This window comes from Schistocerca cancellata, chromosome 8 (genome assembly GCF_023864275.1).
Source record: "Schistocerca cancellata isolate TAMUIC-IGC-003103 chromosome 8, iqSchCanc2.1, whole genome shotgun sequence".
In the NCBI taxonomy this organism is placed as follows: Eukaryota; Metazoa; Arthropoda; class Insecta; order Orthoptera; family Acrididae; genus Schistocerca; species Schistocerca cancellata.
In genome coordinates, this window is record NC_064633.1 from 5,939,268 (window position 1) to 5,966,709 (window position 27,442).

At 45.3% G+C, this 27,442-nt stretch overlaps 1 protein-coding gene across 1 annotated transcript in view; it reads left to right on the plus strand.

Annotated features, from left to right (window-relative positions):
• The window catches only part of LOC126094957 (prothoracicostatic peptide-like), a 701,489-nt gene that overhangs the window by 510,669 nt on the left and 163,378 nt on the right, over positions 1 to 27,442 (plus strand). The window lies entirely within an intron of this gene.

The following is a 27,442-nucleotide window of genomic DNA, read 5'->3' on the forward strand; positions in this document are numbered from 1 at the left end:
ATTAGCTGCGGGAGCCCTGTACCTCTATTGGAGGATACCTTTATATTCATTGAGAGGGATGGTCGTCCGCAGTGTCTTGTATGTCATAAAGTATTTAATTCTGCGAAGAGGTACAATATACAACGACATTGTACACGTCTTCACGAAGCGTACTACGGTCACGTAGAAGATGTTGCACGCAGAGAACAGGTAGCCAGGCTTAAGAACGACATACCAGGAGACGTAAGTTTAAAAACGGTTTCGTAATACGGAGGGTATCAAAACATGCAACATAGTTCGTGTTCAGAAATGCGTTTATAATTTTCAGGTGAATGAGAGCGATGAAAACACTACTGAATCTGCAATTCGAGCAAGCTACAGGGTCGCTCACATTATTGCGAAGAGTGGCAAGCCGTTTTCGGTGGGACCACTCATAAAAACGTGCATGGTAGCAGTTGCAGAATGTTTGTTTACAAGGGAGGTGCAGGCTGTTGAAGGGGTTTGCCTGTCGAAGCAAACAATGTCTCTTCGAATCATGGACATGGCAGCCGATTTAGAGACACAGCTCAGGAAAAAGGCGGAGAGCTTTTATGGCATGTTCGCTAGCGCTTGACGAAAGCACCGACATATCGAACTGTGCTCAGCTTGCAGTCTTCGTGCGTTGTGTTGACATGGGGCTGCAAGTAACAGAAGAACTCTTGGATGAGGTAGCACTCGATTACACCGGAACACGATGTGACATTTTTGAAGCTGTTTGTGAATCAGTGGACAATATGAATTTACCGTGGGATAAGCTCCATTCTGCAGCGACAGACGGTACACCACATATGATCAGACGCCACCAAGGTTTTGCTTCTCGTTTGCAAAATAAACTCAGGGACGAGTTCGGGAAAGACATTTTGACTCTTCATTGTTTTATTTACCAAGAGGGACTGTGTGCTGAAACAGTAGAGCTAGGTGGCGTAATGAAAGATGTCGTGAAGTGTGAATTTTGTGCGGCGTCACGGTATGAATCATCGCCAATTCAAAGGACTCCTGAAAGATAAGGAAGCGGAGTATGGGGATATACCTTACCACAGTACAGTTCGTTGGTTGAGTCGGGGAAAAGTTCTTGATGTTTTCTTTGCCATTCGTGAGAAAGTATTCCTGAATGCGTTGTCTGAAAGATATAAAATTGATATCAGAACTGGCGTTCCTAGGTGGCATAACTATGCATCCGAAAATTAAAATCTGTCATTGGAAGGCAAAGGGCAGCTAATCGTTGACATGCACGACCAGATCAAAGCGTTCATGGAAAAGTTACGTTTATTTGAGAGGCAGATGAGTGATGGACATTTAACGTTCTTCATTCGTCTTGCTTCTTTAAAACTATCTGAAGGTACTACTTTCGGCGATTACCAAGCAAAGTTAAAGTAGCTCATTACGTCGTTTGAAACACGATTCCGAGACCTCACTAGTTTGGAAATTCAACTTAAGGTGTTTAGCACTCCTTTTTCAGTTTCCCCGGATGACTTTTCATCGTCCCTTCAATTGGAGATTATTGATTTGCAAAATTCTACTATGTTGAAAAAGAGGTACTACAACACGTTGGATTTGTCACGATGGTATCGTTCATTACAGCTAAAAAACATTTCCCAAGCTTCACAACAATGCCGCTCAGATCATGTGCAAGTTTGGATCTACATATTATTGTGAGCAGCTTTCCTCAGCAATGAAAAGAGTAAAAGGTAAGGAACCATCGTTTCTTCAGGATGCAACAATGAAGGCCATCCTCCGGATTAACGCTGCGAACACTTTGACGCCTGATATTTCCTATCTTGTAATGAAAAGAAAATGTCGAGCTGCAGAGGCCCAATAAATTTAGTATGCAATTTCTTGTAAAACAGTTGTGTCTTATTTATTTTCTGAACATCGTATTTCCTGATGTAGCATGTCACCACGTCTTAGCAGCTAAGGGTATGAGGTTGTCGATCTTGTGAGACGCAGCTGGCACGTCAAAACGCTTGCCTTGCCGCCTGCCCCAGGCAGCCGTGCCACGGGCCGGCTTGCCGGCCCACTGGAATGGCCACAGCGAGCGTCAGGGCTCCCCGGAGCACGGAGCGCTCCGCGGCTCACAACGGAGCCGACGAGCTGGAACAGCCTGACATAGATAATATTGTGGGGAAGGAGAGCCAAAGGTTGCGTTTCATTGGCAGGACACTTAGAAGATGTAACAAGTCCACTAAAGAGACAGCTTACACTATACTCGTTCGTCCTCTGTTAGAATATTGCTGCGCGGTGTGGGAATCTTACCTGGTGGGATTGACGGAGGACATCGAAAGGGTGCAAAAAAGGGCAGCTCGTTTTGTATTATCACGTAATAGGGGAGAGAGTGTGGCAGATATGATACGCGAGTTGGGATGGAAGTCATTAAAGCAAGGACGTTTTTCGTCGCGGCGAGATCTATTTACGAAATTTCAGTCACCAACTTTCTCTTCCGAATGTGAAAATATTTTGTTGAGCCCAACCTACATAGGTAGGAATGTTCATCAAAATAAAATAAGATAAATCAGAGCTCGAACAGAAAGGTTTAGGTGTTTTTCCCGTGCGCTGTTCGGGAGTGGAATGGTAGAGAGATAGTATGATTGTGGTTCGATGAACCCTCTGCCAAGCACTTAAATGTGAATTGCAGAGTAATCATGTAGATGTAGATTTAGATGTAGATGTAGATGCAGGTGAGTGACTGTAGGATGATACAAAATGACTTAGACAAAATTTCTTGTTCCTGTGATGAATGGCAACTAGCTCTAAATGTAGCAAAACGTAAGTTGATGCTGATGAGTAGCCAAAACAATCCCCTTGATGATCGGATACAGCAGCATTAGTAGTGTCCTACTTGACACAGACACGTCGTTCAGATATCTGGGGGGTAACGTTGCAAAGCGATGTGAAATGGAACGAGCATGTGAGGATTGTGGTGAGGGAAAGAGAATGGTCGGCTTTGGTTTATTGCAGGGGCGGGCAGGAATCCTGCACGTGTGCGGTGCACTTGCACGTGTGCAGTGAACAGGTGTTCTGCGTGCACACAGGGGCAAGCTGGCCACCCGCTTCTCACCCCTCCCCACCATACCGTCTCCCCGCTTCTTCCCCTGTAATGCGTTTTGTTTCCTGGCCTGCTTTATTACATGAAGGAATCAGGTTAGTAGGAGTGCTTGAAAGTAACCATGGTTTGAAAGAGTACCTGTTACCTACGATACGTTTTATTTAATTATCACAGGTGGAGTTTACAATACGTTTAACGTCTGGAACAAAATTTCTACATACAGACAAACGCAAACAGTTACGTAAATTTCCATTACTGATGTTTGCTCTTAACCGAGATTAATTTTCATAACAGAAAAAAATCTCTCACAAAAGTATGTCGAGCCCAACATTGACTATCTTTATGGCTTCACGATGGAGACGAGGAAACTCTTGCTGTGGAAAGTCGTGATAAAAATCTATTACACGTCTTGCCAAGAGGAACTTGTCTCTTAGACGAGAATTACACTGTAGATCTATTAATTCCATTTGCAAACTGAGATGAATATCATCTACAGAAACCAGATTCTCTCGAGAACTATTCAAAACCTTGGGATAAGTAAGATATATCCCCAAATCGCTTGAGAAATTCCTCTTTTATTGCACTCAGAACGGCAACATACTGAAATTTATTATAACGGCGTTCAATATTAAACTTCCGCTCACCAGCGAGAATACTGTCACATATTATACATTTCCAATTTTCACGTTTTTCCACAGAGAACAAATGATTCTCCCATTCCTTTTTAAAAGATAGCAAATCTCCAATTCCCCGTTTCCTTGATTCACTCTGCATTTTCCGGTTACTGAAATACAACGTTCACTACGTAGTGGTCGCTTCACTTCAACGTCCGCAGCTTAGCCTGGTACTATACTGCCGCAACCTGCAGGCTGTCGGCACTGTCCCGTTCGACGATTGCACGCGAGCAGCACACGTGCAGCGCTGTGTGCTCATGAGCTGCGTGCAGCGTTTGCCCGCCCCTGGTTTATTGGGTGAACTTTAGGAAAGTGTGGTTCATCTGTAAAGGGGACGCATATAGGACGCTAGTGCGACGTAAGCACCAGCTCGGGTAAAAGGAAGACATCGAAACAGTTCAGAGGCAGGCTGCTAGATTTCTTACCGGAAGGTTCGAACAACAAATGTTCAAATGTGTGTGAAACCTTATGGGACTTAAGTGCTAAGGTCATCAGTCCCTAAGCTTACATACTACTTAATCTAAATTATCCTAAGGACAAACACACACACCCATGCCCGAGGGAGGACTTGAACCTTCGAACAACACGAAAGTGTTACGGAGATCCTTCGCGAACTCAAATGCGAGTCCCTGGAGAGAAGGCGACGTTGTTTTCGAGGAACACTGTCGAGAAAATTTAGTGCACCGGCATTTGAAGCTGACTGCAGAACGATCCTACTGCCGCCAACATACATTTCGCGTAAGGACCACGAAGATAAGAAAGGAGAAATTAGGGCTCATATCTAGGCATATAGACAGTCGCTTTTCCCTCGCTGCTGCGATTGTACAGAGCCCTTGTGCAGTCCCGGCTTGATTATGGGAGCCTGGCCTATGGGTCTGCATCACCCTCAGTGTTGAAGTTGTTAGACCCCATACACCACTGTGGGGTTCGGCTTGCAACTGGCGCTTTTCGTACCAGCCCCGTGGATAGTCTACTGGTGGAGGCCGGGGTTCCCCCGCTGCGGATTCGCCGCCATCGACTGCTCGCCGACTATGCTGTCCACGTGCATTGCTCGCCAGGCCATCCCAATCGTCGCCTGCTTTTCCCTGCCATGGTCCTCCATCTGCCCGACCGGCGACCTAGGTCTGGGCTTTCTGCAGCTGTCCGCGTCCAGTCCCTGCTGTCGGAACTGGGGTCATTCCCTCTTCTGCCTCTGTTCCGGGTCCGTGCACCTACGCCTCCCTGGTGTTTGTCCCGGCCGTCCGTCCGTCTGGACTTGGCACAGGGACCCAAGGACTCGGTTCCACCTGTGGCCCTCCGTCGCCGTTTTCTTGCGCTCCTCGCCTCATTTTCGGACTGTGAGACTGTCTACACTGATGGTTCCCTGGTTGATGGTCGCACTGCCTACGCTTTTGCTCACGCTGCCCATGTTGAGCAGCGCTCCTTGCCGGCTGGCTGCAGTATTTTTACTGCAGAGCTGGTGGCCATATTGCGCGCTCTTGAGCATATGCGTTTCTGCTCAGGTAGGTCCATCGTCATCTGCAGTGACTCCCTGAGCAGCCTTCAGGCCATCGACCACTGCTATCCCTCTTCTCCTCTGGTGTCCTCTATTCAGGAGTCTGTTTCCGCCATTGCCCGTTCTGGTCGTTCGGTGGTCTTGGTTTGGACGCCAGGTCATGTTGGCATCCCGGGGAACGAACGTGTTGACAGGCTGGCCAAAGGGGCGATCGACGCCCCAGCTTTGGAAATCGGCCTCCCGGCTCGCGATCAGCAGCTGGTGTTGCGCCGTAAGGTGCTTGGGATGTGGTCTGCTGAGTGGCGAGGCATGACAGCGCCTAATAAACTGCGGGCTGTCAAGGAGACGACCGATGTGTGGCGCTCCTCCCTGCGGTCTTCTCGCAGGGACTCTGTTATCCTGTGTCGGCTCCGCATCGGCCATACATACCTGACGCACGGCCATCTTTTGCGTCAGGAGGATCCCCCCCTGTGTCGGTGTGGGTCCCGGCTGACGGTCTCCCACATTTTATTGGAGTGTCCCCGACTGCGCACCCTCCGGCAGTCTTTTAATCTCCCGGGCACTTTGCCTTTGGTTTTAAGCGACAATGCCTCCGTGGCTGATGACGTTTTACATTTTATCCGTGGTAGTCCTTTTTATGGTTCCATTTAGGGATGTCCTGCTCCTTTCTCTTTGTGTGTCTCTTGTCCTCGAGTCTCTCGTATTTGGTTGCAGAATTTAGTGTGTAGTCGGTTGGTTGACTCTTTCCCTTTTTTGTAGTCGTGGTCAGTCAACCAGTCTCCGGCCGTCTTCTTTTCTTCTGTTTCTCTTTGTCTGGTGTTCATCTGTACTCTTCGTGTCTGTAGTGTTTTTTACCGCATTTGTGTTCTTTTAGGGCCTGGGGGGAGTCTCCTTCCCCTTGGGGTTTTACCTGCTTCGCGCATTTATGTCTCGCCTGTTTTTGGAATGGGGGACTGATGACCTTAGCTGTTTAGTCCCCCCTTAAACATCCCAGCAACAACCACAATCCACCACGCACCGTACGGTGGCTTGCGGAGTATGTATGTAGATGTAGATGTAAAACGTACCGTAGAACTGAAATACAGTAGCGCGCAATGCGTGCTGCACACAGAGAGTACTTTGCTGTCAACGGTGTTCCCCCTTGTCTCCGTTCCACGCTTCGTCCTCCAGCCGTCGCCTATCCTGATAAATGGCAACAGTACGCCGAGCGCCACATCCGGATACTAGCGCTCCGGGCAGAACTACCAAAGTTGCGCCGCATCCCCGCCCCCATCCCTTTTCCCTCACCCATAAAACCACCTTCCTGCAATTTATTTTTACGTCGGATACTCGCATATAAACGACACGTCCAGGCACCACTGGCAGCGCCAGCGACAACGACTGTCCAGTGACACTTAAGCGGATTCGTTACCGAGTGGGGTAAGTCACACAAAAAATGGTTCAAATGGCTCTAAGCACTATGGGACTTAACATCTGAGGTCATCGGCCCCTAGAACTTACAACTACTTAAACCTAACTAACCTAAGGACATCACACACATCCATGCCCAAGGCAGGATTCGTACCTGCGACCGTAGCGGTCGCCCGGTTCCATACTGTAGCGCCTAGAACCACTCGGTCACCCCAGCCGGCGCAGGATTCGAACCTGCGACCACAGCAGCAGCGCGGTTCCTGACTGAAGCGCCTAGAACCGCTCGGTAACAGCGGCCGGCTAAGTCACAGAAATTGAAAAATAGAATGACATCACTTATTGCTAATAGAGAAGCAGATCTTTGTGACCGACAAATTGCTCACACTGAATGAAACTTGCCAGTCGAGTGGTGCACATCCAAATGCTCAAGGCTGTCAGCTCTGCTACCACGGCTTGATGATGAATATGTTTGTCGTTTGTGAAAAGCAACGTTCAGATTTGGAAATAACGTACGCGAGTGCAGGCGGGTGACGTCGTCGACAACAGTCGATATTTCGGCAGATGCGCACCCTGTCATTTTCAAGCCAAAACTAAAGCTAATGAGCCCTCTACAAGTGAATTTAAAACCTCGGTTTGCAGAGAAATTATGGAGAAACTTCCTGGCAGATTAAAACTGTGTGCCGGACCGAGACTCGAACTGGTGACTTTAGCCTTTCCCTTTCGCGGGCAGAAGTAAAGCTGTGAGGACGGGGCGTGAGTCGTGCTTGCCTATCTCAGATGGTGCCGGCACGGTACCTCAGCGTGTTCGGTCAGAGGGTTACCTACCCTCTGTAACAAAAAACTGAGTGAACAGACCAACGAAGAACCTAAATGGGTGTCATCGGACGTCCGCCCCAAACATATTCAACGAACAATATAGAACAAAATGAGATTTAAAAAAAAGATGGTTGACCACTTGCCCGCGAAAGGCAAAGGTCCCGAGTTCGAGTCTCGGTTCTACACACAGTTTTAACCTGACAGGAAGATTCATATCAGCGCACACTCCGCTGCAGTGTGAAAATCTCAGTATGGAAATTATGGAGATATAAAACACACAAGCACAGTGAGCAATGAAGAGGAAAAGAATTATTCGTGGAAGTGAGAGTAACAAGTAGGGCAAAGCACATGGAACATGTGCTTTTTCTTACAAATTAACGTAATTGTCAAGACTGAATTGCAATAGCGTAATACGAGAAACAACGTGCTTCTCGAAACAGGACTACGCGGCAGTCAATAAATTTTGCTAGGCATGAATTTCAAAACGCTTATGCAGATGGAAAATTCGTCACAGATGCAAACAAAAAATGGTGCACCTAATGAACTTTATACCTCTTTCCCAGAATCATATCTTTCTAGGTTCCCACGTGGTCAGGTGGCGGTTCGATCAGTGCCAAATAGCTTGATGAAACCATGACAACAAAATAAGTTCAGTGTCTGAATTTTCATTTGTGGTTTTCAGTATTCCTTTTTCTTGAAATCTCTTCAGAATAAACAACAGATCTGCTTTTTGAGTAGGATGTCAACTTTCAGGTCAAGTTATTGCCTTTCCCAAATCATTTTTATGACAATTATTTTGAAAGTTTTAGTAACCTTCACAAGTTATTTATGTGCCCTAACTTCCTCAAGAATCATACACTGAAGAGCCAAGGAAACTGGTTTTGCCATGCGTTTTCAAATACAAAAACATATAAACAGGCACAATACGGCGCTGCGGTCGACAATGCCTATATAAGACAAGTGTCTGGCGCAGTTGTTAGGTCGGTTACTGCTTCTACAATGACTGTTTGTCAAGATTTAAGTGAGTTTGAACTTGGCATTTCAGTCGGCGCACGAGCGATGGGGCACAGTGAGGTAGCGATGAAGTGGGGTTTTCGGAGTGCCCGAGCGATTCTAGGCGCCTCAGTCTGGAACCGTGCGACCGCTATGGTCGCAGGTTCGAATCCTGCCTCGGGCATGGATGTGTGTGATGTCCTTAGGTTATATAGGTTTAAGTAGTTCTAAGTTCTAGGGGACTGATGAAATTAGAACTTAAGTCCCATAGTGCACAGAGCCATTTGAACCATTTTTGAAGCTGGGTTTTCCTGTACGACCATTTCACGAGTATACCGTGAGTATCAGGAATCCGGTAAAACATCAAATCTCCGACATTCCTGCGGCCGGAAAAAGATCCTGCAACAACGGGACCAACGACGACTGAAGGGAATCCTTCAACGTGACAGAAGTGCCACCCTTCCGCAAATTGCTGCAGATTTCAATGCTGGGCCATCAACAAGTGTCGGCGTGCGAACTATTCAACGAAACATAATTGTTATGAGCTTTCAGAGGCGAAGGCCCACTCGTGTACCCTTGATAAACAGCACGACACAAAGTTTTACCCTACGTCCGGTTCCGTCAACACCGACACTGGACTGTTGATGACTGGAAACATGTTGCCTGGTCGGACGAGTCTCCTTTCCAATTGTATCGAGCGGATGGACGTGTACGGATATGGAGAAAACCTCATGAATCCATGGACCCTGCATGTCAGTAGGGGACTGTTCAAGCTGGTGGAGGCTCTGTAATGGTGGGGGCGTTTGCAGTGGGAGTAATATGGACCCCTGTTACGTCTGCATACGACTGTGACAAGTGACACGTACGTAAGCATCCTGACTAATCACCTGCATCCATTCATGTCCATTGTGCATTCTGACGTACTTGGGCAATTCCAACAGGACAATGCGACACCCCACACGTCCAGAATTGCTACAAAGTGGCTCCAGGAACACTCTTCTGAGTTTAAACACTTCCGCTGGCCACCAAACTCCCCAGACATGAATATTATCTGGGATGCCTTGTAACGTGCTGTTCAGAAGAAATATCCACCCCTCGTACTCTTATGGATTTATGGAAAGTCCTGCAGGATTTATGGTGTCAATTCCCTCCAGCATTACATCAAACATTAGTCGAGTCCATGCTACGTCGTGTTGCGGCACTTCAGCGTGCTCGCGGGGGCCCTACACGATATGAAGCAGGTGTGCCAGTTTCTTTGGCTCTTTAGTGTATTCTACTTCTATTGCAGTGCAGGAAATAAACTTCACACTCCTGTTGCTTTAGTGTACGCCATAACACTATTTTCACTACAATAGCGGCAATACCTCATATAAAATTAAGGGTTAGTTTCAGTGGTTTTACAACAGCAGTTGATTGAGCAATGCAGAAGGTGACCAAGCATACGAGGACTCGACTTGCCTGCGCCCTTGGCGGTGCCCTATCTCGCCAGGTCCTCGGTAGCGCCCTGTTTATGGTTGTCATTAGAAAAATTTATATGCACATAAAACTATCGGTGCCTCTCCTTGACGTAATGTTTGGCGTGTTCGCTTCATACCATACATAACGAAAATTACAGTAACTTCACTATAGCCAAAATAACATGAAAATGTACGCTAAATGTTTTAAGCGTACACTGAAGCGCGCACAAAAGACAGCCGCGACAGACTCACGCTGTTGGCTGTTGCTTCACGCGGTAGACAGTTTCTTGCCATTGCGCATCGCCCCACCACCCACCTTCTTACATGCACGGCACTGTAACAACGCAGGCTACAATAAAGTTCTATGGAAAACCGTTACCAAGAGAAGGGACATGTTAGTAGCACAGACTAACTTGTTAATGTTAGAGATGGTGAACGTGTAGAACAGTACGGATGAACACGATTTCGAAAAAGTACTACATGTTCTGTTATTTATTTTTTAAATCTGTTCCACAGATGCTATTTTTATTTTGTTTCCTTATGTTTTATTCTTCGTAACTAGTTTATAAGAAGCAGTGTCAAGCGCCATCTTTCTGTAACATATCACTGGCGATGCCACGAACTGTATTTACAGCTAGAGGTTTCAGAAAATACTGCAACCAATCGATGTCTTTTTCTTAAATTTTCACTTATTCATGACCGGTTTCGAATCGCCTAGCGATTCATCAGATGATACAATTTAGTTTGGAGTGTTGTGGGGGTCGTGCATCTGTGGCAAATAACTGAGCACTGTATGTGGGAAGGATATTAAGATTTTTAAGATATATTTGATGGTACTACTCGCTGTTTTTATTCTTGTTGCAAGCACTGCTGTGGAAAACATAATGTATGCTTTCCAGTATCGTAGAATATCAAGTGAAACAGGCACTTTTCCACCGATGGCGACTCCCACATTCCTTACAAAATACAGGGTGTTACAAAAAGGTACGGCCAAACTTTCAGGAAACATTCCTCACACACAAAGAAAGAAAATATGTTATGTGGACATGTGTGCGGAAACGCTTACTTTCCATGTTAGAGCTCATTTTATTACCTCTCTTCAAATCACATTAATCATGGAATGGAAACACACAGCAACAGAACGTACCAGCGTGACATCAAACACTTTGTTACAGGAAATGTTCAAAATGTCCTCCGTTAGCGAGGATACATGCATCCACCCTCTGTCGCATGGAATCCCTGATGCGCTGATGCAGCCCTGGAGAATGGCGTAGTGTATCACAGCCGTCCACAATACGAGCACGAAGAGTCTCTACATTTGGTACCGGGGTTGCGTAGACAAGAGCTTTCAAATACCCCCATAAATGAAAGTCAAGAGGGTTGAGGTCAGGAGAGCGTGGAGGCCATGGAATTGGTCCGCCTCTACCAATCCGTCGGTCACCGAATCTGTTGTTGAGAAGCGTACCAACACTTCGACTGAAATGTGCAGGAGTCCATCGTGCATGAACCACATGTTGTGTCGAGAGTATCCCGTATTAAATCATGATAACGTGCTCCATTGAGCGTAGGTGGAAGAACATGGGGCCCAATCGAGACATCGCCAACAATGCCTGCCCAAACGTTCACAGAAAATCTGTGTTGATGACGAGATTCCACAATTGCGTGCGGATCCTCGTCTGCCCACACATGTTGATTGTGAAAATTTACAATTTGATCACGTTGGAATGAAGCCTCGTCCGTAAAGAGAACGTTTGCACTGAAATGAGGATTGACACATTGTTGGATGAACCATTCGCAGAAGTGTACCCGTGGAGACCAATCAGCTGCTGATAGTGCCTGCACACGCTGTACATGGTACGGAAACAACTGGTTCTCCCGTAGCACTCTCCATGCAGTGACGTGGTCAACGTTACCTTGTACAGCAGCAACTTCTCTGACGCTGACATTAGGGTTATCGTCAACTGCACGAAGAATTGCCTCGTCCATTGCAGGTGTCGTCGTTCTAGGTCTTCCCCAGTCGCGAATCATAGGCTGGAATGTTCCGTGCTCCCTAAGACGCCGATCAATTGCTTCGTACGTCTTCCTGTCGGGACATCTTCGTTCTGGAAATCCGTCTCGATACAAACGTACCGCGCCACGGCTATTGCCCCGTGCTAATCCATACATCAAATGGGCATCTGCCAACTCCGCATTTGTAAACATTGCACTGACTGCAAAATCACGTTCGTGATGAACACTAACCTGTTGATGCTACGTACTGATGTGCTTCATGCTAGTACTGTAGAGCAATGAGTCGCATGTCAACACAAGCACCGAAGTCAACATTACCTTCATTCAATTGGGGCAACTGGCGGTGAATCGACGAAGTACAGTACATACTGACGAAACTCATATGAGCTCTAACATGGAAATTAAGCGTTTCCGGACACATGTCCACATAACATCTTTTCTTTATTTGTGTGTGAGGAATGTTTCCTGAAGGTTTGGACGTACCTTTTTTAACACCCTGTATAAACAAACCAAAGAGTGTCGCTGTTGTTGTCTCCAAAGTGTTTTGTGGAGTCAGAGATTTTCTTTGCTCATTTTTCGTTTTGTGTGGCATTCGTAATAAAATATATATTTATTACATTACTTTCTTTATAAAAACTAGTATTATGTTTTTACATTGCAATCTGACTGTGTAATATCTTCATATCCATTAGCATTCAGCGTTTCTTTAAGCACAATAACGGAATCACACCCTAACCAAGAAAAAAACGACCATACCGAGAACACCATCACCTCTGTACTCCACTGTAAGCTCTCCACATTATAGCAGGTAACGTTCGTTTAAATAATTTAAATAAATCCACTTTTGCAGCCCATCTATCCCAAAATTGTCATTCAATCACAGATATAAAAACCAACCTCCAGATTCTACACATTGCAGACGAAGGAATAAAAATGGACCTCTTGGAACATGCATAACAATAAAACATCCCACACCATCTTAAATGAACAAATTGATTTAACAAGTAACCCATTCTTCCAAAATTTTAAAGAGGCCTTAAATTTGAAAAACTAATAAATACTGTACTCATCCACTCCCATACCCATTCCCAACCTAGCTCATACCACACCTAAACACTATCCTCTCTACCTCTTTTTTACACACACACACACACACACACACACACACACACACACAAACACACACACAATATCCCTCCCTCTCTCTCTCTCTCTCTCTCTCTCTCTCTCTCTCTCTCTCTCTCTCTCTCTCCCTCTCCCTCTCCCTCCCTTCCTCCCTCCCTTCCCCCCCTCCCATCCCTCCGTCCCTCCTCCCCCCTTGTACCCCTCCCCATATGTATACTATCCTCTTTATTGAGCAATGAGAAACATGCCAAATATAAATTCACTACCAGATATATTGTCCTAAACAGTTTGTTGTAGATTTTGTAAATAGCATAAGACAAAAAAAATTGCAAAGTAAAAACATAACACTAATTATTATAAAGAAAGTAATGTAATAAATACATATTTTATTATGAATGCCACCCAAAACGAAAAATGAGCAAAGAAAATCTCTGCCTCCATAAAATTCTTTGGAGACAACAGCGACACTCTTTGGTTTGTTCATATTTTGTAAAGTATGTGGGAGTCACCATCGGTGGAAAAGTTCCGGTTTCACTTGATATTTAACGATACTGGAAATCATACATTATGTCTGCCAGAGCAGTGCTTGCATCAAGAATAAAAACAGTGAGTAATACCATCAAATTAATCTTAAAATCTTAATATTCTTCCCACATACAGCGCTCAGCTTTTCGTCTCTATATTTGCCACAGATGCACGACCACCACAATACTCCAAACTAAATTGTATCATCTGATGATGAATCGCTAGGCGATTCGAAACCGGTCACGAATAAACAAAAGTTAAAGAAAAAAAACGGCGATTGGTTGCAGTAATTCCTGAAACCTTTAACAAGACATTCGCAGTGTTCCAAATTCATAATGTATAAAAGTTTTATATTGACAACTGGCTGATTACAACAATTTTCGCTTGAGACTGAGACTGTGATCCCATAACTAGTGGCCAAGAATAAAAAATAAATCAATAAAATTGACCATTAGAATGTAACAGAGGAACTGCTATTTGCAGAAAAATATTTTATCCGGAAGTAAAATTCTGCTTCTAAAATAATGGAGACGATTATATACAGCAAAAAAATGGTTCAAATGGCTCTGAGCACTATGGGACTCAACATCTTAGGTCATAAGTCCCCTAGAACTTAGAACTACTTAAACCTAACTAACCTAAGGACATCACACAGACCCATGCCCGAGGCAGGATTCGAACCTTCGACCGTAGCAGTCCCGCGGTTCCGGACTGCAGCGCCAGAACCGCTAGACCACTGCGGCCGGCTATATACAGCGTTGAGATGACAAGCCAAAACATTATTACCACCTGCTTAACAGCTTTTTTGTCCGTCTTTGGAAGGAAGTATATCACTGTGTATGACGGATCCGACAGTTTATTGGTAGGTTTGTGGTGGTATGTAACATCAGATGTCTAACCACGTATCACGTAATTCGCTTAAATAATGGGCCGCTGATTTACGTACGCTGTGATGACGCCCGATAGTGAAACAGATGGGTTCCATACGATCTGCCCGCATCTCGTGGTCGTGCGGTAGCGATCTCGCTTCCCACGCCCGGGTTCCCGGGTTCGATTCCCGGCAGGGTCAGGGATTTTCTCTGCCTCTTGATGGCTGGGTGTTGTGTGCTGTCCTTAGGTTAGTTAGGTTTAAGTAGTTCTAAGTTCTAGGGGACTGATGACCATAGATGTTAAGTCCCATAGTGCTCAGAGCCATTTGAACCATTTTTTTCCATACGATCTACTTCAGACGAATTTGGTCGCCGAGACATCAACGTGAGTTCACTGTTACCCTCCTCAAATCACTGTAGCACGATTCTGGCTGCGAGACACGGACATTTGTACTGCTGAAAGATGACATCGCCATCGGGGAAGACACCAAGCATGAAGGGATGCAGGTGGTTAGCAGCTGCCAGCGTGTCTTCGATTATTACCACAGGTCCCATGCAAACGCAGGAGAATGTCCCTCATAGCATAATACTGCTCCCAGCAGCCTGCGTCCGTGGCGCACTCTACGTCTCGAGCCGCTGTTCACCTCGATGACGGCGTTTGTGGGGACACCCATCGACGTAGTGTAGCAAAAATTAACTCACCGGAAGAGCCGACACGTTTCCATTGATGAACGGTCGAATGTCGATGATGCCGTGCCCACTGCAATCGTAATTGACGATGTCATTGGGTCAACGTGTAAACACGTAGGCGCGGTCTGCGGCGGAGCTCAATTTTTCAAAAATGTGCAGTAAACGGTGTACTTCGAAACACTTGTGCGCGGATCAGCAATGTGCTCTTTCGGCAGAGGTGCCAAAGGTCACCATCTATCCCACTTCACAGAGGAAACAAGCCTCCGAACCCCCCCCCTCCCCCTCCCTCCCTCCCGTACTGTGAAGATTCGTGGACGTCCAACTATTTACCGGCTAGTGGTAGTTTCTCTGTCCTTCTACTTCTTTCCGTGGATGCTCACGACAGCAGCACGTGAACATTCGAACCAGTTTCGCCGTTTTCGAGATACGCTTTCATAGGCTATGCATAATAATAATCTACCCTTTGTCAAAGTCGCTTATCTCATTGGATTTCTCCATTTGTAGCCCATATCTTTGCTAGGGGATCTCCCATCCGCGTCTGCTCCACTTACATACTTTTGTTACCGCGTCACGTGTCCGCAACGGCAGCAAACGGCATCCGACGTCGCAGTGGGCAGTGGTTATAATGTTTTGTCTTATCAGTGTACGATGTCCCAATTCTTTGCGGTCAAAATTATGCAGATGTAGGAAATTCTAAACAGAAAACTTTTCAGGTAAAGATCTAATGAACAGTAATGATTATTTGGGTTTTTGTTCACATCATAAAGTTACACTATATATCAACAACTTACCCTCACAGCAGTTATTCACAACGACGACCATTGCGACCATCTAGCAGACGTCGTTTCTGTCTGTTGCACATTAACAAAGGCAACAGAGGCTATATAAATAAGTTTCTCTTGAGTTGTCGTGGGATGATGCAACGTGGCAGCGTTCCTCGAAACAACACCGAATAGCATTCACCACTCAAATGTGCTGTCAGCAAGTAAGGTCCAATGTTGACACAGAATAGTTGCCCGATGACAAGACACGAGCGCGGCGAATGGATTTCCATCACGTATCGCTAATGCGGCACCACACATGAAACAAGTTTCACACGTCAGCACTTCAAAGTGTGTCGAGTACGGCTATCTAGTACTGCACTGGGTAATCCACCGACAGAACTGAACTCTTGATTAGAAATTATTCACTCCATTACTTGTGCACATTGTTAATGTATGGGTGTCACTGCAGCCCTACCATGAGTATACACAGGGTATGATCCGCAGTGAATATTTCACGGGCTATTTCGCGGTTTGCTACTGACGAATCTCCTCTCGCGCGATCCTTTACCATCTCTTCAAATTACGCTGTGTGAACAATTATCTGTCCAGAAATTTGACCTGATCGTTGTGGCTTGAACGACTCAATTTCTCATTTGTTTTACCCAGGACGACTATTTCTTCTAGTTAGTATGACACACGTTGCCAAGTTTCTCTATACATTCGTTCCGCTTTTCGGACACTACATTCTACTGCACCATGTGTTACATGCATGTCTGTGAGTTCCTATAAGGAGTAATGCTGAATCCTCGACAATCAGCAGTGATCTAAAAACAGGGCTGGAGTTCGCAGTGGACACATATGTATGATTGTGAATTCTTTGTTACGGTAACGCTATCAAAATTGTTGCAGGTAGCTGTTTGGTATTAACTATAATCTGTTATGAACACTTGCTTCAAGTGCTCTGTTATCCAAGGTATGGGATCGACTGAAATATGCATTTCTGACCGTTCAACGCTTCCCTCAAAATGTTCCTCGTTCCGTTGCTGCCCTTCCTCCTCCCCACCTCGGATTCATTCAGCTGGTGTTTTTCTTAGTTCCAGTTTCACCGTTCTTCATTCAGTACCGAGTTGTATTTCGTTTCATTTATTGCGTTCGCCAGTTTTTCTTCAATTTCAAACCGTTCTAGAAATCTCGACTTTTGGTTACTTGTAGAGGCCATTCAGTATTTGCGATTGGTGACTTACAGCTTTGTTATAAATATATCTTAAAATTATAAGATGGTGACTTACAGCTTTGTTATAAATATATATTAAAATTATAAGACGGTGACTGTTTTTGAATACAATGTGCACAAAATTTGCACTTTAGCTTTCACAAATAATATTTACAAATGGGAAAATTTAGTGTTTCTGGTTAACGTGTTGTTAAAAAATAATTTTAGAATGAAATTAAATGAATTTATTAAAACAGTCGCCTATACCACTTTCACTTTTCAGCTCCTGAAACACAACAGTTAATCCTTTTAAGCTATTAATGGGCAGTCGGACCACATGAAGACCATTCCATTCTGTTTTGTTCGCTCAAAACACCAAGATTTTTGGTTCAAATTTGGAAAATTTCTTACGCCACCTCACTTTGACGTGTATGTGATATTAGTCCCAACAAGGAGATCTTACGGACTGTTCTGTCCTTTTTGATTTACTTCGTACTCGTAGGATTTAAAGCTAAGTGGCTGGAAATCACTTTATTAAAGCAGTACTGGGCTATACAGTTCACAGAAAACCTCGGAAAATCTCGCTTAAGGATTAAAGATTTTCCAATACTTTCATGTAGAAAGCAATTCCATCTCATCAATGTAGTCATCGCTAGAGGAGTGTGTAGTGCAAAAATTTTCGAACTGTAAACTTGCTGATTCGAATCTCACAAGTAGCAACTTTATTTCTACTTTCATTTAAATTCCATATTTATTAACCAATAGAAATATTAACTAACGAATACCGAATTATAATTTTAATAAAAATAATGGCTTGTTATTGTAATTATTCAGTTATATGGAAACAATAGTTGATACATAAGTGTCAAGTGTTTAGTTGTTATGAAGGGAACCATACGTACTTTCCCTCGCTCATTTGATTCATATCACTAGGGCTTCAACCTATGTAAACAGGAAGACGCAGCTATCAACTGTTTTAAGAGACATCAACTTTGAAAATTTTAGGATTGCTTATACATTTTGTAAGATCACCAGCATTCAAAGCGTCCGCTGCCGAGAGAGTAAGTGATTAGTTTCGTGCGCGCGTGATTTTTGGTCCCAATTTCGCTACTAGTGCATTCTTTTTTCAGGCAGGCCAATAACCCTATAAAACTATTCCACAACTGCACTTGTATTATCGAACAGAACAGAGAGATAGCTTCTAGGAACGACTTTATAAAAATTCTGTCAGTCGTATATCAGTATTCGGTGATATACTTCGATATGCGAGGTATGACGCGAAATTGAATGATGAGTGAGAATCGATTATGAATAAAAGCAGGTTTGTTTTGCAATAGGCACATCGAATAAACGAAGCACATACAAAAATTCTGCGTTCACTACATGTGCTGTATGCAGCAATAGATGTTGTTTTCCATATTTCTACGATCAGTATCAATCTGATTCGTGCAGTGATCGATGAGTTACACATTGAATTTGTCAACAATGAAGATACGCTAACATAAGGAAAATTACAATACTGCTTTAATCGAAAGTTCTCGTGTATCCTTTTTTATTTCGACTTTCCTTGCGAAAAAACTTGGTGTCCTTTTTTCATGATTATGATTATGAAAATAATTAAATATAGATAATTGTCACAGTCGTAATAAATCTGTTGTTGGAATTACATGGAAATGAAAAAAGTGCCGATTGAGAGATTCGTGTCACAGACTTCGCGCTTATGAAATGAAGTGCTTACTCGCTCCTCTCCTTCTCAACCAGAGAACCTACAAAATAGACCTGTATAAGCACGACTAAGACTTCCAAACCTGATTTCCTCGAGTACTGTTGACAGTTGTGTCTTCCAGTTTACATATGTTGAAGTCCTAGGCCGACCGGTGTGGCCGAGCGGTTCTAGAGCTTCAGTCTGGAACCGCGCGAACCCTACGGTCGCAAGTTCGAATCCTGCCTCGGGCATGGATGTGTGTGCTGTCCTTAGGTTAGTTAGGTTTACGTAGTTCTAATTCTAGGGAACTGATGACCTCAGTAGTTAAGTCCCAGCTCAGAGCCATTAAACCATTTTGAAGTCCTAGTCGTGTCTTACATATCCTGTAAGTATGAGTCAAAGTGATTAGCGAAGGTCGTACAGTGCCCTTGCAAGTAAAAAATTTGATGTTGCACATGCTTGTACCAAATTTTAATTTATTTAGAATACCAGTATTTCCATGCAATTACCTACCGGTGTCTACCGTGTAGAGCTGGATATGTTTTGTACTTAACAGAGTTCGGTAATCATCTAATCTTCAAGGTCGATTCATGTCCGGGCACGGAGTTACAGAACCTGTAACTGCAAAGAAAATGATATAGGAGCAGACCATGGGATCCGACTGCAAATATTTCAGTTTTTAAAATGACAACATTTTAGTATCGTTCTTTATTGGAAACGAGTACGTGACAAGGCAAAAAGTCTTGTCATTAAAATGATACTAATTTTCATTTTTAAAAATTCTACGATGATTTTTATGCAGTATTCTAAAAGGTGGCTATGGAGCATCGATATATCCAGTTCACTCCTCCTTTAGAAAACAAAAGTTGATTTTCAAAAACCGTAGTCACATCATGCCCCACAACATCAACAGATGTATCAATTCGGTATCAAAAATGGATCAAATGGCTCTGAGCACTATGGGAATTAACTGCTGTGGTCATCAGTCCCATATAACTTAGAACTACGTAAACCTAACTAACCTTAGGACATCACACACGTCCATGCCCGAGGCAGGATTCTAACCTGCGACCGTAGCGGTCGCGCGGGTCCAGAGTGTAGCACCTAGAACCGCTCGGCCAATCCGGCCGGCAATCTGCTATCAAACTGAAGTAAGGCAGAATGTGAACTGGATACTGACTGGCAACCACTGCCCTCATCAGCAATCGCGGCGTTGCGGCGGGTCCCATGTACGACCTCCACGTTGTCTGCCCGTTGTCTGCTCCGTGGCCAAGCTGTGTTCTCTCGGTGTCAGAAGGCGGATGTTGGCCTTGCATGGAAGAGCGCCCACGTGCTCTCGCTTCCGGAGTGTCTCCTCCATCCCTCAACTCAACTACCCTTCGAAATATTCTTCCTTTCGGCGCTGTCATTGGGGGACAAAATTTTCAATGCTGCCCACTCACAGATCGCCGTTTCATAGTCACGCCACTACGTACGGGGTGGAAATTTCCTACAGGGCTATTACAAATGATTGAAGCGATTTCATAAATTCACTGTAGCTCCATTCATTGACATATCGTCACGACACACTACAGATACGTAGAAAAACTCATAAAGTTTTGTTCGGCTGAAGCCGCACTTCAGGTTTCTGCCGCCAGAGCGCTCGAGAGCGCAGTGAGACAAAATGGCGACAGGAGCCGAGAAAGCGTATGTCGTGCTTGAAATGCACTCACATCAGTCAGTCATAACAGTGCAACGACACTTCAGGACGAAGTTCAACAAAGATCCACCAACTGCTAACTCCATTCGGCGATGGTATGCGCAGTTTGAAGCTTCTGGACGCCTCTGTAAGGGGAAATCAACGGGTCGGGCTGCAGTGAGCGAAGAAACGGTTGAACGCGTGCGGGCAATTTTCACGCGCAGCCCGCGGAAGTCGACGAATAAAGCAAGCAGGGAGCTAAACGTACCACAGCTGACGGTTCGGAAAATCTTACGGAAAAGGCTAAAGCAGAAGCCTTACCGTTTACAACTGCTACAAGCTCTGACACCCGATGACAAATTCAAACGCTATTTTCGGCGCGGTTGCAACAGCTCATGGAAGAGGATGCGTTCAGTGCGAAACTTGTTTTCAGTGATGAAGCAACATTTTTTCTTAATGGTGAAGTGAACAGACACAGTGTGCGAATCTGGGCGGTAGAGAATCCTCACGCATTCGAGCAGCAAATTCGCAATTCACCGAAAGTTAACGTGTTTTGTGCAATCTCGCGGTTTAAAGTTTACGACCCCTTTTTCTTCTGCGAAAAAAACGTTACAGGACACGTGTATCTGGACATGCTGGAAAATTGGCTCATCCCACAACTGGAGACCGACAGCGCCGACTTCATCTTTCAACAGGATGGTGCTCCACCGCACTTCCATCATGATGTTCGGCATTTCTTAAACAGGAGATTGGAAAACCGATGGATCGGTCGTGGTGGAGATCATGATCAGCAATTCATGTCATGGCCTCCACGCTCTCCCGACTTAACCCCATGCGATTTCTTTCTGTTGGGTTATGTGAAAGATTCAGTGTTTAAACCTCCTCTACCGAGAAACGTGCCAGAACTGCGAGCTCGCATCAACGATGCTTTCGAACTCATTGATGGGGACATGCTGCGCCGAGTGTGGGAGGAACTTGATTATCGACTTGATGTCTGCCGAATCACTAAAGGGGCACATATCGAACATTTGTGAATGCCTAAAAAAACTTTTTGAGTTTTTGTATGTGTGTGCAAAGCATTGTGAAAATATCTCAAATAATAAAGTATTTGTAGAGCTGTGAAATCGCTTCAATCATTTGTAATAACCCTGTATGTAGCGTGGGCTGCGTGTCGCTCGTGAATCGGCATCTTTCTCACGATTTCACATTCCTAAGATGTTTTCCTGCATTCCGAGGCTGTTGGGAGAGCAGCTGCACGACACTTCTTTATAATCACTCTCTCTGCGTGATGCCTGGACAGACTCATGTTTGGGCTTCGTTCAAAATCTGCCGGCGTCCGTGATTTATAAGGAATGTCCTCACTGTCGAGAAAAATATCTTCTTAAGAGCGCTGAATTCTTTCGCACGCCTGCCTGCGCCAATTCGCTCGCTTTCTGTACGCTCCTCGCTGTGCCTGTGGGGTGCTGGAAATGTCGGCACATTCCTTCTTTCTAAGGCAGGTAAAATGACTGCCGTCAGGCCAGAATAACTCAGATACTTTCACGCGTACATTCTCGGCGTTTCGTCCTAATGGCTGCAGGTGTCCATCAATTCTCAGCACTCTTCTCATTGTCAGACGGGCCCTTTGCAACGTGTCCCTCCTTGAGCGAGGCGAGGGCATCCGGTCGCCCGTCCTGCTGTGTCCTTGCAGAATGGCTGCAGTGTCCTCTCCTCGGGGGCTCGCCCCAGTGTGCCGGCTCCATCCTCCTCCTCGGCCGCTCGCGGCGAGTTGGCGAAAGTGGCTGCAGTCGGACGTATTACGCTACATATATTGATAATGAAACGACCCTGATGGCTCACTTTTTTTCCTTTATTGTTATTTTTACACCTGTACAATCAGGTAGGCTGGCAGCGGCATGTTACGCCGCTCTTCAGCCATAGAGTTGGCAATGATATAACACAGAAAGAAGATCCAGAATAAACATAGTGACGGGCAAAAAATAGTGGACACAGAAATACAAAAAAAAGGAGCCGTTCACACTCGACGATAACGACACTGAAAACATGTTGACACGGCGCACATAACACTGATGAATTCGACGGCACATGTGAACGTATGAGCGTGACGGCGGACACTAAAAAACACAAAACGACGGCACACACACGCGAAACTGATGGCGATGATCTCCGGCGCGCGAATGTCCACATAGCGTGTACGAGACCGGGGACCTGCCAAGAGGGGAAGAAGGGGGAGTGGGAGGGAGAGAGGTGAGCAAGGATGCCAATGGCGGAGGAGACGGTAGTAGGAACGGAGGAAGGGCTGGAGGGGAAGCCCGGGGGAGGAGTGGGGAGAAAGGGAGGAGGGAAGGAAGGGGGAGAGAAGGGAGAGAGGGTGCCCAAAGGAAACAAACACAGGAAGAGGGAGGGGGGATCGAAGTTGGTAGGAGGGGTAGATGGAGGGGAGAAGGGCATCATCAGGGAGGGGGAGCTGGCGGAAGCCACCTTGGGAGAGGGTGTAGAAAGTGGAGAGTTGGAGAGCAGGTGGGACATGGAAGTACAGGCGCGGCAGCAGACGGGGGCGGGAGAGGATGGGAGAGACAAGCGGGTGAGAAGGATCGATTTTGTGGGAGGTGTAGAGGATCCGTATATGTTCGAGGAAAATGAGGAGGTGGGGGAAGGGAATTAGGTCGTACAGGATTCGCGTGGGGAAGGGGAGACTGATGCGATAGGCGAGGCGAAGAGCATGGCGTTCCAGGATATGAAGGGATTTGTAAAAGGTAGGGGGAGCGGAGATCCAGGCAGCATGGGCGTAGCAAAGGATAGGGCGATTGAGGGCTTTATAGGTATGGAGGATGGTAGAGGGGTCCAGACCCCAAGTTCGGCCGGAGAGGAGTTTGAGGAGACAGAGGCGGGAGCGTGCCTCGGCTTGGATCGTCCAGAGGTGGGGGGTCCAGGAGAGGTGACGGTCAAGGGTGACACCAAGGTGCTTAAGGGTGGGGGTGAGGGCGATAGGACGGCCATAGATGGTGATGTAGAAATCGAGGAGGTGGAAGGAAGGAGTGGTTTTGCCTACTATGATCGCCTGGGATTTGGCAGGATTGACCTTAAGCAACCACTGGTTGCACCAAGCGGTGAACCGGTGAAGATGGGATTGGAGAAGGTGTTGGGAGCGCTGCAGGGTGGGGGCAGGCAAGGGCAAGGAAGGCAGTGTCATCGGCGTACTGGAGAAGGTGAATGGGGGGTGAAGGCGGCGGCATGTCCGCCCTATACAAGAGGTACAGAAGAGGGGAGAGGACGGAACCCTGGGGCACACCGGCGGAGGGGAAAATGGTGTAGGAATCCATGTTGTGGATGGTGACGTAGGAATGACGGGGTGAAAGAAAGGAGGCGATCAGACGGACGTAGTTAATAGGAAGGGCGAAGGTTTGGAGCTTGAAGAGGAGACCGGAATGCCACACGCGGTCATAGGCTCGTTCAAGGTCAAGGGAGAGGAAGATAGCGGAACGACGGGAAGCTGTTCGGAGAGGAGATGAGTGAGGTGAAGGAGAAGGTCATCGGAAGAGAAGGACGGCCGAAAGCCACACTGGGTAACGGGAAGGAGGCGGTGCTGGCGGAGATGCTGGTGGATTCCTAAAGTACTCGCATCTGCCCACACGTGCTTACCGTAGTAATTCAGTACGCCATCTCTTGTGATGCCATGCATCACCGAATACTACACAGAAAGCATCTCAATTATAACGGACAATAGATATTGATTTCCGTATACAGGGTGATCCAATGATAGTGACTGGGCCAAATATCTCACGAAATTAGCATCAAACGAAAAAACTACAAAGAACGAAACTCGTCTAGCTTCAAGGGGGAAACCAGATGGCGCTATGGTTGGCCCGCTAGATGGCGCTGCCGTAGGTCAAACAGATGTCAACTGCGTTTTTTTAAATAGGAACCCCCATTTTTATTACATATTCGTGTAGTAGGTAAAGAAATATGAACATTTTAGTTGGACCACTTTTTTGCTTTGTGGTAGATGACACTGTAATAGTCACAAACGTATAAGTACGTGGTATCACGTAACATTCCGCCAGTGCGGACGGTATTTGCTTCGTGATATATTGCCCGTGTTAAAATGGATCATTTACCAATTGCGGAAAAGGTCGATATCGTGTTGCTGTATAGCTATTGTGATCAAAATGCCCAACAGGCGTATGCTATGTATGCTGCTCGGTATCCTGGACGACATCATCCAAGTGTCCTGACCGATCGCTGGATAGTTAAGTTATTTAAGGAAACAGGAAATGTTCAGCCACGTTCTAATGAATGCCCTTACTACTTAAATCGATTTTGCTGAAAGTCTTAAGTTACATGAAATCAGCCTATTAAAATCTCTGGTGGAGCCCTTCTTCTTAATATTCAGCGGCTGGCTTGCTAGAAAAGATCTTCACATACGTTATTATTATTAAGCGCTGCATTCAGTTGGGAAAAAATCGATCGTTTTGAACACTTCGTTCAGTTTACGACAGATCTAAAATTTCAGATGTGGACGAAGCCTTTTTGGACGATTTCAATAAAACTCAGAGATTGCAGGCTCTCTTCGTCACAGCTGAAACTTCCCAATTAATTACAGGCCCCAGACAATCATCAACAATTCAGACAGAGAACGCATGCGTCATTCACTCTAAAATGAAATGGTCACAAACCTTATTTCTGAGGAAAATTGTATATTGAATCCATTTCCGTACATGTTCCGTTTCCGTGGATTTTTAGTCTCATGAAATTTACTTTTACAAGTCCTTCTTTCTCTTTGTCTACCCCGCTAGCGGCACAAACTTTCCTGCCTCGCTTTATCGCGAAGAAGAGTAAATGAATCTCCTTTTGCAATACGAAAATCTTCCAACCGATACTTTCCGAAGCTGTTCCTTTCTCTCTCTTTCTATCTCTCTTTCTCCAACTATAATGACCATGGAGCATACACCTGTGTACCTCTGTTGTTCCAAAGAATAAACGTACTCGAAAAATACCTTGGCGTCGACGAACTGTCGGCGCATATATTACTAGAAAATCTGCTCAGATACTTTTCATACGTAAATAAATGTGGATGATTTGATTGACCATTATTAATTATTGCGTGGTAGAGGGTAATTTTCCGTGGGGAGATTACAACGTGAACCACAACCTGCAACAAATGATGATGCCTAAGTAGGTGTTTTAGCTGTGTCGCGGCTAATCCGCACATCAGTAGCAGACAAATTGCGCGAGAATTGGGAATCTCAAAAACGTCGGTGTTGAGAATGCTACATCAACATCGATTGCACCCGAACCATATTTCTATGCACCAGGAATTGCATGGCGACGACTTTGAACGTCGCGTACAGTTCTGCCACTGGGCACAAGAGAAATTACGGACGATGACAGATTTTTTCCATGCGCTCTATTTAGCGACAAAGTGTCATTGACCCACAGCGGTAACGTAAACCGGCATAATATGCACTATTGGGCAACGGAAAATCCACGATGGCTGCGACAAGTGGAACATCAGCTACTTTCGTGGGTTAGTGTATGGTGCGGCATTATGAGAGGGAGGATAATTGGCCCCCATTTTATCGATGGCTATCTAAATGGTGCAATGTATGCTGATTTCCTACGTAATGTTCTACCGATGTTACTACAAGATGTTTCATTGCATGACAGAATGGCGATGTACTTCCAACATGATGGATGTCCGGCACATAGCTCGCGTGAGGTTGACGCGGTTTTGAATAGCATATTTCATGACAGGTGGATTGGTCGTGGAAGCACCATACCATGGCCCGCACGTTCCCCGCATCTGACGTCCCCGTATTTCTTTCTGCGGGGAAAGTTGAAGGATATTTGCTATCGTGATCCACCGACAACGCCTGAAAACATGCGTCAGCGCATAGTCAATGTATGTGCGAACATTACGGAAGGCGAACTACTCGCTGTTGAGAGGGATGTTGTTACACGTATTGCCAAATACATTGAGGTTGACCGACATGATTTTGAGCATTTATTGCGTTAATGAGGTACTTACAGGTAATCACGCTGTAACAGCATGCGTTCTCAGAAATGAGAAGTTCACAAAGGTAGATGTATCACATTGGAACAACCGACATAAAATGTTCAAACATACCTACGTTCTGTATTTTAATTTAAAAAACCTACCTGCCAGCAACTGTTCGTCTAAAATTGTGAGCCATATGTTTGTGACTGTTACAGCGCCATCTCTCACAAACCGAAAAAAGTGGTCCTACTAAAACATTCATATTTCTATACGTACTACACGCATATATGTAATAAAAAATGGGGGTTCCTATTTAAAAAAACGCAGTTGATATCCGTTTGACCTATGACGGCGTCATCTAGCGGGCCAACCATAGCGCCATCTGGTTTCCCCCTTCAAGCTAGACAAGTTTCGGTCTTTGTAGTTTTTTCGTTTGACGCTTATTTCGTGAGATATTTGGCCCGGTCACGATCCTGCTGGCTAACCTCCATGATTGCCTGAGTATTCGCGTCTGCTCACACGTGCTTACCGTAGTAATTCAGTACGCCATCTCTTGTGATGCCATACGTCACCGAATACCACACGGCACTCATCTCAATTATAACGGCACTTGCTACAATAGATATTGATTTCCGTAAATATAACAATGTGATCTTCTCTAGTGTATTGACCAGTTCTTTCTGCTGCGCGGATATGCGACACTTTTTTCAAACATCCTACATGCATTAACGGCTGTAAGAAAAATTTGAGGCATTACTTGTTAAATGGTCCTCATATAAATGCATGTCTGTGACAGACAAAAATACTAATCAAAAGGTAAAATAAACATACTGATCAGAAGTATCTGGACATTTGTTGAAACGGGATGTGTTCACTTTTCGTCTTTATGATGGGGTGAACTCTGCTGGAGGCACATTCTGTCTGAATGTCTATGGAGGAATGGCCGACCATTCTCCTGC